This window comes from Mesocricetus auratus, unplaced genomic scaffold (genome assembly GCF_017639785.1).
Source record: "Mesocricetus auratus isolate SY011 unplaced genomic scaffold, BCM_Maur_2.0 Super-Scaffold_100676, whole genome shotgun sequence".
Lineage (NCBI taxonomy): Eukaryota > Metazoa > Chordata > Mammalia > Rodentia > Cricetidae > Mesocricetus > Mesocricetus auratus.
The window spans coordinates 22,775,367-22,789,833 of NW_024429266.1; the positions used below are offsets into that span (position 1 = coordinate 22,775,367).

The 14,467-nt window shown below is 39.0% G+C and overlaps 1 pseudogene; it reads left to right on the top strand.

The window, feature by feature from the left end:
- Positions 1-13,933, top strand: part of LOC101836355 — a 40,375-nt pseudogene extending 26,442 nt beyond the window's left edge.
- The last annotated feature ends 534 nt before the right edge of the window (positions 13,934-14,467 follow it).

Genomic DNA, 14,467 nt, shown 5'->3' on the forward strand with positions numbered 1-14,467 from the left:
CTTGGTGTATCATATAGGAAATAAATGGTTTGTGACATTCACTTTGTCTCATTATTTGTTTAAAACTGGCTTTGACTTATTATTGATACCATTAATTTTTATGACTCAATTAAAATGATGACTGTGAGATTTCTCCATAGTAAATTTAACTATCTTCTTTCTATAATTTATTTGTTATTATGTCTTTATTATTTAAGACAATTTTAAGTTTAAATATATTTTGATCATATTCTTTTCCTTCTAGCTCTCCTAGATCCTTTCCTCCACCCTATATACCCAACTTTGAGTTCTTTCTCAAAAACAATCTGAAAACCCAATATAATAGCAAAGTCCTACAAACCTAGAAAACAAAATATATCAATAGCTTAAAAAGAAAGAAAAAACTGTTCACACACACACACACACACACACACACACACACACACACACACACACCACATACCCCCCCAAAAATACCAAAACTAAAATACAAAAAACCGAGGAGTACATTATTTGTTGGTTGGCTACTCCTGAACATGAGACCTGCCCTGGAGTGGTTGATATATCCAGTGTCATTTTACTGAATAAAACTGATCTTCCCTCACCCAGCATTTATAAATGATAGTTCATTTGTTAAACTTTACCCTAGTGGCTAGGTTTTCATTCGTTCATTATTTTCTAAAAATAAAATATAATAAGATAAAACAAAAACAATTACATCAAAGTTGGACAAGACAAACCAACAAAAGGAAAAGAGCCCAAGAAAAGGCATAAGAGTAAGAGACCCACTCGTTTACACACTCAGGAATCTCATAAAAGCAGTGAAGTGAAAGTCATAATGAAAACGAAGAGGACTTGGTACAGGCCCATGCTGGCCATGTGCATGCAGTTTCAGTCTCTGTGAGTTCATAAGAGCTTTGATCATGTTGATTTAGAGGATTTTGTATTGTTGGTGTCCTTCACCCCCTCTGGTTCTTACATTCTTTTTGCCTCAGCTTCCATGGGCTTCCCTGAGCTCTGAGGAAGGGGAGTTTGATGGAGGACTGAGTGTTGCAAGGAATTTCACTCTGCATGATATCTGTCTGTGGTCTCTGTATTTGTTCCCATCTGCTGCAGGAGGAAGCTTCTCTGGTGATGTGAACCATTTTCAATATCTCATTGATAAGTCGTCTAATGGAGGAACTCTCAGCAGGAAGAGAGCATTCCAAAGTCCAGGAAGGAACACAAAGGAGTTCAAACAAAAGCCAACAACCTCATTGATACTGATGCTTGTAGGACAGAGAAGTTTTTTTTTCTCAAGTGGTAATCAATGACACAGAGATTCACAACTATGCAAAATACTGAGGATAAGTGACTTACGGGTGCCCAGTTGTAAGCCAGACATCTACTTCACCTTCTCAAAAGCACAGGGAACATCATGGAAAGATGAGAAGAGCCGGAGGAAAGTGGGGTGAGACTACAGTGTTGAACACCAACTTCCAGGCATGACATGGCTGTTACTCTCTTGAATTCACAGCAGCTGTGATTGAGCCTGTTTGGGGCTAGTCATGAAAGGAGGAGGGATTCATGGGACTACAGCTCCCTCTGAGCACTCATGTGCAGTTACTGGCAGATGAAGAAGAGACTGGTAAGATGCTTATGGTCATGTAAACAACATAATGAAACTCATTTGGTCTCTCCTCCCTACACACACACACATACACACACACACACACACACACACACCATGAAGGTAGAAGGGGGATTGTATGGAAGAGAAAGGCAATGTGACAAGAGAGGGAAATGGGAATCAGTATGATTGAAATACATTATGTTCATGTAGGAAAATATAATAATGAAACCCATTATTATATATGATTAACATATGCTAATCAGGTGATGATTTGAAATGTAAATAATTGAAAAATAAGGATCTGTGGTGAGATGTTTTTCAATAATGTCCTCATTGTGTCTTCATTGAATTGCTTTGTCATCCATTAAAAATTCATAGGAAAGCTATTTCTTTGCTAGAAAAATTCCCAGTGGGAGTATAATTCTTTGGAATTTTCTATGTAAATAATTGTTATTTTAAAATAAATGCTTAAATCAATCAAGCAAGACATATTTATTTATTTCTAATCCCACACTTTTATTTGTCTCATGATCTACTGCCAGCTAATACCATAAGTACAATGCTGATAAAAAAAATCATAAGAACAAACATTCTTGCCTTGTTTTGGATCATACAGAGAAATGATACTGTCTAGTAGCTGTAGGATTCTCATAAATATTCTTTATTAGTGCTAATTTCTTTCCATTTCTGTTTTCTCAAGTATTTCTTCCCTCCTTCTCTGTCTTCTTTTAGAGTACTGTGGATGGGTCCAAGAGCATTGTCCTTTACCACTGTGTGCTATTCTTAGGCCTCTAGTTATTTTTTAATTATAGGCTGGCATTGTTTTATCATTTTTTTAGTTTTGTCATTTATCTTTTGATTTGTTGTTTTAAAAATACCTCTCGATGAAAGTCTTTCTCCTATGTATCATGAACTATCACTCAGTTCATGAAATGAAACAGAAGAAGAAAACAGATGCCTGTTTTTAAAATTCAACTTGATAACATCTTTTTGAGATAGGCTTTGTGTTGATGCAGCATGATGTAGGCTTTGTAGACATCACCAGCAGAAGCCTCTTTCAAACATGTTTTAAATAAGCAATGAAATCAGGATAGAATGAATTTTTTTCTTTCCTTTGTAAAAGGAATCCTAAAAGATTTTGATTTCATGTGCATTCATGCATGTCTGTGTAAAGGTGTCAGATCACCTGGAACTGGAATTGCAGACAGTTGTGAGCTGCCATGTGGGTGCTGGGAATTGAACCCTGGTCCTCTGGAAGAGCAGCCAGTGCTCTTAACCACTGAGCAATCTCTCTAGACCCTTGGAATCCTAAATGTTTTATTTTTTCCTTTTATTGAAAATAGATTTTTTCTCACATAATCCTACCAGTCTATGAGAAGGGGAGATATTTCTATCTTCTGATATCTTTTTCTTTTCATTTTTCTTCTCTCTCTCTCTCCCCCATCTCTCTCATGCTTTTTTTGAGACAGGGTTTCTATTTGTAACCCTGGCTGTCCTGGAAATTATATCTTTTTATCGTAAAGTCTTTCACTTGCTTGTCTAGCATTACCCCAATATATTTTATATTATTTGAAAGACATTGTTTCCCCTGATGTCTTTCTCAGTCCATTTGCCATTTATATATAGGAGGGTTACTTATAGAAACCTTTTGGCCATTTCATTCTTGTTTATAAAATAATGAAATTAAAAGCTTTTCTTTATGCAGAATATAGAAATAAACTTTAAAACTAGTAATGTGGTGAGCAAAACCCTTGGATTAAATCTCTAGAAAGAATGATACCAAAATAAAATGAATGGCTAATAAGCAAATGAAAACATGTTCACTCTCATTAGCTCATTATGTCCCAGTCAATATGACCTTCTTGTTTTTTATTCCCAGCCAATTCTCACAGCCTTTGCTGTTTTCTTTGTGTGAGTCACTTTCCCCATGACTTTCCCACAGTTTTCCTCTTTGCTGCCTTCAGATTTCTGCTAAAGGGTAACACATGTTCAAAATACAAGATGTACATTCTACAATAACAATTTTTTAAAAGACCAACACTGTCAATATCAAAAAGAATGTAGAACAAGCAGAATTATGCATTGCCAAGGGCAATCAAAATTGGACAACTACTTTTGAAAACCATCCAATTCTGTTGCATTTAAAATCAAAAGTACATTTGCCCTATGACCCAGAAATTCTTCTTTAAATATTTATCCAAGAGAATTTAAGATGTATAAACACAATGAATTTATATATAACAATAAAAGCTTTATCCTTTATAGTCAGTAACTGGATATAATTCGAATGAATACTAAGAGAAAATGGATAATTGTGCTATGTTCATACATTAGAATACCAATTAGTCATCAGGAAAGAAAAAGAATAGACTATCAATTTTCCATTTAGGATCTGTACATTTCACTGTATCTAAATTTTATATTAGTTTAAAAAATTGGGCTTTTACTGCCATGACCTTTTGTTCTGGAAATCAGAAATGCAGCACCTACTTTTCTCTTTGCTTGAAACCCTCTTTTAAAGGTTTCTTTGTGGATTGCTTCTTCACTGGGTAAGAAACTTTTGTCAATTTCCTTGAACTCTATTCCCTGACTTACTGCCAGTATGATTCATCTCTGTTGCTGTGATAAAATTTAAAGAAGGATGGGTTTATTTGGCTTACAACTCGGAATTCCAGACCATGATTTGGGGGGAAGCCAAGGCAGGAACTTAAGGCATCATGCCCATAGCCAAAACAAAAGAGAAACAAATGCATCCATGCCATCTGTTTGGTTGCTAGCTACCATTTTTCATTTTGATGTGCTTCAGTGCACAGCTTCGGGAATGTTGCCACTCACAATGGATTGTATCTTTGTCCTACTTCAATCAACAATCAAGACAATCCCCCAAAGTCATGCCCACAGATCAATATGTTCTTGAAAATTCTTCATTATAATTCTTCCCAGGTGAGTCTATGTAGGATCAAGTTGTTAGTTAATGCTAACCTGCACACGCCCAAATGCTGTGTCATTTATGTCAATGCAAGAAACACAGCTCTCTCATATCAAAGTGTATAGGACTGTGTGTGTGTGTGTGTGTGTGTGTGAGAGAGAGAGAGATAGAGAGAGAGAGAGAGAGAGAGAGAGAGAGAGAGAGAGAGAAAGAGAGAGAGAGAGGTGGAGAGAGAACCAGAACTCCTGTATAGTAGAGTTGGGTCCCAGAAAATGGGGTGATATACAGTTGTGAATCCAGTGACTTCTTATAGGACTTATGGCAGAGACTGGGGTGAGGTATGGGGCGATGAGTTGTTTTAAAATGACTTAATGTGTTAACATGATTAGGATGTGAATTTAATAATAGCAGGCCTTAGGTGCCTCATTAGCTCAGTAGGTAGCATGCCAGTCTCATAATAGCAGGCCTTCTGTTGTTTATCACTATGTATCCCCAGTACTTAAAACAGCATTGAGACATATTAACTCTTCAGTAATTCTTGATGAATGAAGAACGAGTGTTTCTATGACTTTGGTAGGAAGTATAATAGTGCCAACATCTGCTTGATCTCTGGTAAGTACTTGTGCAGCTTTCATTCAATTCATGGGTAAAAAGGGACACCTGACTCTGATTGTCTGGAAGAGTAGCAATCTCCCTTACGCTGTGGAATAATTCTTTTGTACACTATGAAGATTTGTCATTGTGACTGGTTTAATAAAGAAACTGACTGGCCAGTAGCTAAACAGAATAAGGTTAGGCAGGAGAGCCAGAGAGGAAAAGGCTGAGAGGAAGGAGGGCAGAGACTGAGTTACCAGGCAGATGCAAAGGAAGCAGGAGATGAACATGCCATGTCAACAAAGGCACTGTCATGTGGCAGAACGTAAATAAGGAATATGGGCACTTAAAATGTATGAGCTAGGTAGTAATAAGCCTGAGCTATTGGCCTCAGTGTGTTTATTTGGGAGTCATAGGTGGGACAGAAACTTCCATCTATACTTTTAACCTCTGAGCCATTTGTCCAAGTGAAAATGGAAGTATGTGTCTTTAAGTTTTAACTTAAATATGTGATTGGGCTCCACAAAACTAGACATAAAAAGGATTGACATGGAATATTTTTTAAATATGCCAAAAACATAATTTAGTAACTTCATGGCATACAACATCTTGTAAAAGTATTGGAATGAATCTGGTAAAGAAAGAGAAATGTACAGTGACTATGTGATTCAGTTGAGTCAAGTTCTCCTGAGCATGTTTTGAAAACACGATGCCATGCTAAGAGCACAAAATTAACCAGATATGCCAGAAAGAGTGTGTGTAAAAGTGAACAATGATAAGATAGGAGTATGGACAAGGAATGTTTCACCCTAGTTTATCCTTAAATAGCACATTCACATACAGCAGACCAAATGAAGATGAGAAGGCAGACTCTGTCTTAAATGTTTTCATCTGAATCTTACAATGTCTATGACTTGAGACAGGTAAGGAATTCCAGGAAAAAGTGATAACAAGTAAACATGTGGATAGGTGGGAAATCTCACGTGTACTGGTGAGACGACAGTAGGCAGCTGTGTAAAAGTTAGAATTGGAGGGAAGCTTTAAAGAGATATAGGGTGGGGAAGCTCATCCGGTGGAACTGATGGAGAGCTGACTGAAGGAGCTCTGACTTTGTACATTTTCCATAGGGAACCCTCCATGTTTTCAGAAGATTGAAAACAACATTGTTGAGTCTGTGTTTCAAAAAAGCTACTTCTCCAGAGGTGTGCTGGATGGACAGATTGGGCCAGCATGGGGGTGAGAAAAGCTATCTCTATAGTCCACTGCAGTTCACTAGGAAAACAATTACACACACACACACACACACACACACACACACACACACACACAATATTTGGCTAATAGTGAATCTGTGAGATGGACCTCTCAAACAGTCAGAAGGCTCCTTCCTACACTGTATACAACTTTGCTAATGATGCCTCACTTTCGAGAATAACATGAAGTAGAACATACAGCATGCTTTTGTTGAGCATTAAATGTGATGACACCACACTGTACAGCTCTTGACCATTGAGTGAAAACATCCTGGGAGCTGATGTTACTATGCTTATTCCTCACTAACTGTGGGTGTGAGCCCCAATCACTGAGGACTTCAGAAACTTTAGCACCAGAGGCCGGAAGATGTTCTCCCTGGTTACAGGTTTGCTGTTTTAACAAAAGCAGGTCTGGACACAGAATGCAGAGTCCCCCAAAGCCTGTATCAAGTTTTTTTTATCATAAATTACTTGAGAGAGTAAACAGTTCCCATCTCTGCAGCAGCTCCACCATGACATCCTAACTCCGTCCCTGCCCCCCCCCCACCACTCAGGAATGTCCTCCCGAGCCCTTAACACACAGGGTTTATCAAGTACATTATTCACAGTCACTTGAGGTTTATCTTACAACAGTAGCCGTGTGACCTGGAGAGACGAGTGACAAGGATGGCAAGTGGTTTCCTATTTTTCTGGAAGATGTTATGAAACAATATTAGCAGGGGAAAATGACATTAGCAACAAGGGGAAAATAAAGCAATGAAAGTTCTTGGAGGAAAAACAAGATGATGGTAATTGGTCCTCACCTCAAGTTGTTGACTCACTGGGGGCGAGGTGCTGGAGTACACTGCTGAACGTACTCGTTGACAGTCATCCTCCGTGAGACAAAGACTAGAAATTTGTTTCAGAATGAATCACAGTACTCAGCACTCCACAGAATCATTCAGAGAACTTAATTAACTGAAAAGCCTTCCTTGTAACAGCTCATTTATAATGAGGGCAGTGGTACCTCATGAAGACAGCTCTTTTGTTGGAGAAGATGATTCTATGACAAACATCTTGAGCTCTTCCTCCAATACCTCCCTCCTTCCAGAAGGGCCCATCAATCTTTGGTTTACTTCCTTCTCCTTGCCTTCCCTTATTATCTGGATAAATGGAGCTTGGGCGTAGGGGTTATGTTTTGGGAGGAGAGCATAGAAATAAAATTTTAAATTGCACTGTTGAGGATGCTCTCCTGAACATACTTTGCTACAACAACACAATCAATGGAAAAGAATTACTCTCACACAAACATTTCTGAAATACAACCAGAATGTATGTGCATATGTAGATGTGGTCACATGGATGCATGTACATGAGGAGGCCAGAAGTTGAACACTGGATGTCTTTCTCAATTGGTCTTGAACTTGCTTTTTGAGACAGGGATTCTTATTGAACCCAGAGCTCACTGATTTAACTAGATGGGCTGGCCAGGTTTCCCCTATCTGTGCTTCCTCAGCTTTGGGATACAGATAAGTCACACTGCTTGGCTTTGTTACAGGGATGTGGGGACTCAAGCCCGGCTCTTCATGCTTGCACAGCAAGTAGTTTACCAGATGTGCTGTCTCCCAAGGCCCCAAACCAGAATTTCTGAAGCTTTTCAAGGCTTCATTTTCAAGGGGAGGAGATAGCTTGCTGTTTCATTTCAAGTTTTACCTTCTGTTGTAGCCCCTTACACACCACTAACTCTATTTGCCCATCAACTCACTGAAGAACTTTTGCATTGGGACTGTAGAGATTGCTCAGTGGTAAAGCACAGATGATGTTATAGAGGGCCTGAGTTTGGTTCTTAGCACCCAAATTAGGCCACACCTGCAACCACCTGTAGCTCCGATTCCAGAGATCCCAATGCCTTTTTCTGGCCTCCTCAAGTATCCCTTGGCGCGCGCACACACACACACACACACACACACACACACACACACACACACACACACACACTATTAAAAAGCATTTCCACAGATTTGGTTTTTTCCTAAATTATAGACATGATTTTCCTTAGAAGTTTCACAAAATTTCTCTTTATAAACAAGCTTTTCTAGATACCCCCTTTTCTAAATTCGTGCTACCACATTGCTTCTAACATCCCAGCATTAACATCACTTTACTTTCACTAGCATCCAATTTCCCCAAGCAGATTGTATACTGCCTGAAGTCAGAAACCAAAGCTTTTACATCATTGCATCTGACATGCCTGGTGGTGTTTACTGGACAGTTTGTTGAGGATGCAAAATTAATGCTTGTTTTATTACTTACAACGTATGGAAAGTTAGCTATATCACTTTTCCTGTTGGAATTTACCTGGTTATACATATATAAAAAAACGGCTTTACTAGTACCAAGTTCAATGGCTTGCAGTGAGGATTAACTATGACAACATATGCACAGCACTTCAAATGCCATCCGATCCATTGTTTGTGCTTGATAGATGGTAGCTTAAAACAGATGCTGTGTTCTGCAGTAGTGAGTTATCGTCATTAGCTTCTTCAAATAAACAACTCATGTTATGCTTTCAAGTTGAGCTTCAGTTGAAAACAAGAGCCATTTGTGAAGCTGAGCAGCAAAGCACTTCCTAACAACTCTCTTCTGCAGGAAGTGCAGCCCCTCGTTCTGGGAGGCTGTTAACCACCGTACTCATCTGTCATGGATTTACTGTGAGCTTCGTGTTGTCTGTAGACCTCTCTGAGATTCAATGCTAGGATAAACTTTCCAAAACTGGAAAGACCTATCAAGATATGTTTCTAGATAGCCATCTGGATAATTTTACATAGGTATTTGCTAGGGTAACAATTCCATCCAGCACTTTCAGACCTGTGCTAGGGCATTCTACTCATTACTTTTCTCATTTACTGAGACAAAACACCTTATAAGAAGGAACTTAAAGGAAGAAAGTCTGACTTCAGCCTGCAACTTAAGGTTAAGAAGGGATGTAGTCCATGGTGGCAGGAAGGTTTGGAAGCAGGGACTTGAGTCAGTAGCTTACACTGCTTCTGCAGTCAGAGCAAATTGATGAATGCTGGTACTCATTCTTTTTTTCTTCTCTAGTCTAGGCCCCTAGTGTGTTGGCATAGCGTTGCCCACATTCAGTGTGGGTCTTCTCTTATCAGTTACACTACTCTAGAAATTCGCAAAGGTGTGTCTCCTAAGTGATTTCAAGGCCAGGTAAATTGACAATGAAGATTAACTGTCACAGATTCTTTGTTTTTTTTTGTTTTTTGTTTTTTCGAGACAGGGATTCTCTGTGGCTTTGGAGGCTGTCCTGGAACTCGCTCTGTAGACCAGGCTGGCCTCGAACTCACAGAGATCCGCCTGCCTCTGCCTCCCGAGTGCTGGGACTAAAGGCGTGTGCCACCAACACCCGGCTAACTGTCACAGATTCTATTCGTATTTCTAACTAGTTATCTATGCTAATTTTGAATAGTTTAATATGTAATAAATAACTACTAAAATTTAATATCAGGCAAATAGATTCTAGCAAATTACATGTAACTTCCTCAAAACATTTTCAAATCACCCAAACATGAAAACATGACTCTAGTTATGGACAGTATGATTAGAGAGAAACATAAATATATATATATATATATATATATATACATATATAAACCATTTTATGCACTATATGTATTTATTAATTTTATTTATTTAGTGTTTGTGGGGTGTCCGTGTGCATATGTGTGGAAGTCCTAAGACAACATGTGGAAATTGCTTGTCTCCTTTCACCATATGGGTTTTGGGGATTGAACTCAGGTAGCTAGGCTTGGCAGCCAATATTTTGCCCACTGAGCCATCACAAAGGACCTGTTTTGTTTTTTGAGATGAAGGTTTCACTAGGTTGGTTTGAGCTCTACAACTTCCTTTCACTTCCTCCAAACTATACTCTTAGATTGAACTTTACATAACTTTTCAACTAAGTTTTTTCTGACTTTTCTTTTCTAATAAAGTGATTACCCTCTCAATGTAACTCCATGGTGTCTTTTACAGTGTTCCTACACAGAACTGCCAATGCTTTATTGCTCTTGGTAAGTAGGTAGGCAGGAACTTACGCGTATTCATGTTTGTGATCTTAGTCTTTATACTCTACTGAGTTAGTTACTGTACATGACCAATGAATGTGATTTCAATTAATAAGCACATTTTATCATGCTCATACTCCATCACTAACTTGCTCTCTGACTTTGAAATAATCCTACCTAGGGAAAAAAAAACATATTAGCTACAAAGCAGCTGTCCCCTGTGTCACTCACTGACATGAGTGGGTCAGCCTGGGTGACCAACTTTCCAGACTTCACTTTTTTCTACCCTAAGCTACCTTCTTCAGTACAGAGTTGACTGAGTTGCAAGAGCAGAGATAAAAGCACTTTGTTTATTACATCTGGGTGAGGCCAACAGGCCTCTGAAACATGCAGAGAGTCAGTTCTGCCTCGGGTTAATATGGTTACAGACAGTGATTAACAAGCCCCAGAATCAAAGACTCCTGCCATTTATCTTTGTTCTTTCACTTTAATGATGGTTGACATGCTATCAGGGTTTCCTAGAGGAGCTTTGATTTTATTCAAAATGAGATGATAGAAATCTCACCATGTTCTATTTATATATCCTATAATGATCCTAAAAAGCACTAGTGGGAATAGAAGTATCCTGGTTAAAAAACAACTATCCCTAGTCTTCATTTTATAGATAAGGAACCAGAGGAAAAGAGATACTAATTCATTCCCTGTGCTGACCACTGGCCAGGCAACAAATCAGGGATAAGTATTGCCCTGGAAAACACAGCCTGGTGCACAAAGCCTTTCATTTATTTTCTTCATTACTGGTACTTCTTTTGGAATCTTGGGCATTAATAACTCTTCTTATCTTTAGGACAGATAGAGATGGAGTGAGGGAGGGGCCAGAAAGCGAGAGAACAAGAGAGAGAGGGAGAGAGAGAGCCAGCAAGATAGAGAGACATGAGAGAGACAGGGAAAGACAGACACACATACATACAGACAGACAGACACACACACAGAAACACAAGCATTATATTAATAGTTGTTTAGGAAAACACAGCATACAAAGTTTTTCAGTAAACTTACAACCAGCTTGTCACCAGTTTAACATCTTCCCCCGGTGTGAACTTAAGCACTGTGAATAGAAATAGGTGGGTCCAAACCAAAGGGAACTTCACCAGTGGAAGCAACAGATGCCCCCTTCAGTGTGTGTCATAATAGAGGAAGGGGAGAGAAGAGATCAGAGAATACCCCTTCCAGTCTGATAAAACATGGGGCATAAACTCCGAGCAGAGAAATGTACTCACATTTCCATTCAATTTAATAGACAAAAATTAAGTGAAGTTACTCTCCAACTGAGCAGGAAACTCTCAAATTTCAAATCCTTGATTAAGAACAAATACAGGAGGAGGGAGAGACAGGAAGGGTACACACAGGAAATAATGTAAAATATCTCTTCTATCCAATAAAGAGCAAGTTCTAGAAGCTTTTAGTTTAATGTTCATCACTTCCCCCCCATGTACCATAGCCACAGGCTCTAACTAGTATGCATGTTTCCAGTTTAATTTGTTTTCACAGCATGGCAGTTCCTCCTCTTGGATGATTAAAACATGACCCTTTCTTCCAAACTTGTACTGTTTCCCAGAAAAGGGTTACAGTTCATGTCTCAGTTTCCTCTTCTATAAAACAAGGAAGATTCATGATGGGATGTAAGGGATTGTGACACCCAGATGTGTTATTTCCATAAATCACCAGCAAGTACTCTTCTTTATGTTTTTATTTTCCTCTTTATCCCAGGTATTCCTGGTTAGCGTTTGGAATTCCTCTTATTAGGCACCATGCTGTAACAGATTCTAGAATTATATTGGGCTTGAGGCAGGACTCCCTCCAGAAGTCTTTAATCTATGCCTCCTAATGAATCTTGAACGATCTAGGACAAGAAAGCCCTTAAAGAAGACCATGCGCTTCCCCAGTTGAGTTGTATGGTTGAATGCAAATGAAGCTTGGGCCACTTTGATGACCTGATGACACACCAGTGAGGGAGAATCATTTGAGACTCAACATGCAATTTCTGTCTTCTGGAAGCCCTCGTCACTGCACTTACTGTAAGTGAAACAAGAAAGACAAAGCCAAACACAAAAAGAAAGTCTATATGATTTGACCTTCAATATGATTTGATCATCTTTGTGGATGTTTTGTCTCAAGTATTCACACTGTACATGCTTGAGACCACAAGGGTTCTCTAACGACAGAGTCATTGTGGACCCAAGAATCAACAAAACTGAGATTTAGTCTAGAGTAGAGAAAACCTGGTAGAAGCCAGATCCAAGGGCAAAGTTCAGGATTTGGCCTTTTCCTGCTTACCTCATCACTGTTTAAAGTTCTTGGCAGATAGGTCCTGGAACAAAATATTATTAGTGAGATTAGTGCCAGTTTCAACTAAGCTCTGTTGAGTCAATAGATCAGCACCAGAGGGTTGGTTGAGACAGTGAGAATAAATAACTTCTAAACGTCTCAGAACATTTGAATTTATGATCTATAAAATTTTACCCATGGAGGGGAAAACTCTGCAAATGTAAAAATGACAGACAAGTTTTGCCCAGGGCTTAGTCATTAACAAGGGAGTTTTCCATAAATACATGGTTCAGATGTTTTTAGCAGACTTAAATATTTCAAGCATTATAGACCCTCCCACTACATAGGAGGTACTTCTCAGAGGACTAGATAGATACGGTCCCGATGTATGAAGCTTAGGTTTCATATGGGGGGTGTTCAGCACTGGAAGTCATCAGTGATATGCTTTGAATTGACTTTGCTCAGTTACTCTCATATAGGAGGCAAGCAAACAAGAGGAGCACCCTTCTGAGCAGTGACAAAGGGAAGTCCATGCTGCCTCTGCCTCCATGAAGACTCTGGAGTGCGGTGATGATCTGGAGCTTCCCATCACCTCCTTCAATCCTTTGAGTGCCTGGAGGTGCTACAACAGCTGGTCCAGATAAGCTGTGGCCACATGTTCTGCCAGCCCCTGTATTGAGACTAGTGTAAAGAACAAATAATGAACACATCCATTTTGCCAGTCATACCCTCCTTCAGAGGGAGTGCCAGCAACCGACATAGCTAAAAGAATACAATCTGATTAACAGAAATGTTTACATGTGGGGCTCTGCTTTTGCTTCAGAGACACGAGGTGCACATAGGTACTTGTAAGAAGTACATGGATATGTGTGGGCCACTGAAAGAACTTCTTGAGACAAGATGGGTCTAGCCATTTTGTCAGGGGAAACTGGATGAAGATAGCTTGCTGGATCAGTCATTGTATTACCCCCCACAGTTCAGAAAGGAGGCCTGTGTTCTGTTTGCTTTGCTGTTTACTACACAATGAGAGTCTAAGTTAACCCTTCAAGGGCAGTTTAATCAGACATTTGTAAGTCAGCCACACTTCATTGTTTGATCTTATAATTTTGATAATATTGAGGTATTGCTTATAAAAGTGCTAGATGGGTCACTTATTAAATATGTGAATCACTCAAACACCACATAACTTTAAGATGCTGCTTGAAGGACTGGAGGGAAATTGTCAGTGTTTGATGGAAAAAATGTACTATAGTTTTATACATTTTTCTTTGTTGTGTTGCACTCAAGAACTGCTTCCACTATGATGGTTTAGATCTGCTTTTACACTCTTTAGGTTCTTAGACATGTGACCATAACAATAGTCTTCATCAGCCATTGACAGATGGAAGAGACACAGACTGAGTAAATCTGTATATAGCACTACATGTTCATGACTATCATCCTGGTTAGGCAAGATAACCATTTTTTGTTCTATGTAAATAGATGGAGAAGGGAACAAAACAGGAACACTGAAGGAAATTGGAGGTCAACTTTGATGTTCATATTCTAGTCTCCGACAAGAGAGTGTATGTAGTCTTATGTGAGAGGAGGAAAGGGAAAATGTGGTGTCAGCAAGATCCATTTTAACCAAATTATAGTACATGATGCCACAACAGACTTTGTGTTTAAAATGCATACTTAGCTGGACATAGTGGTCTGTGCCTGAAATTCAAGTTCTTGG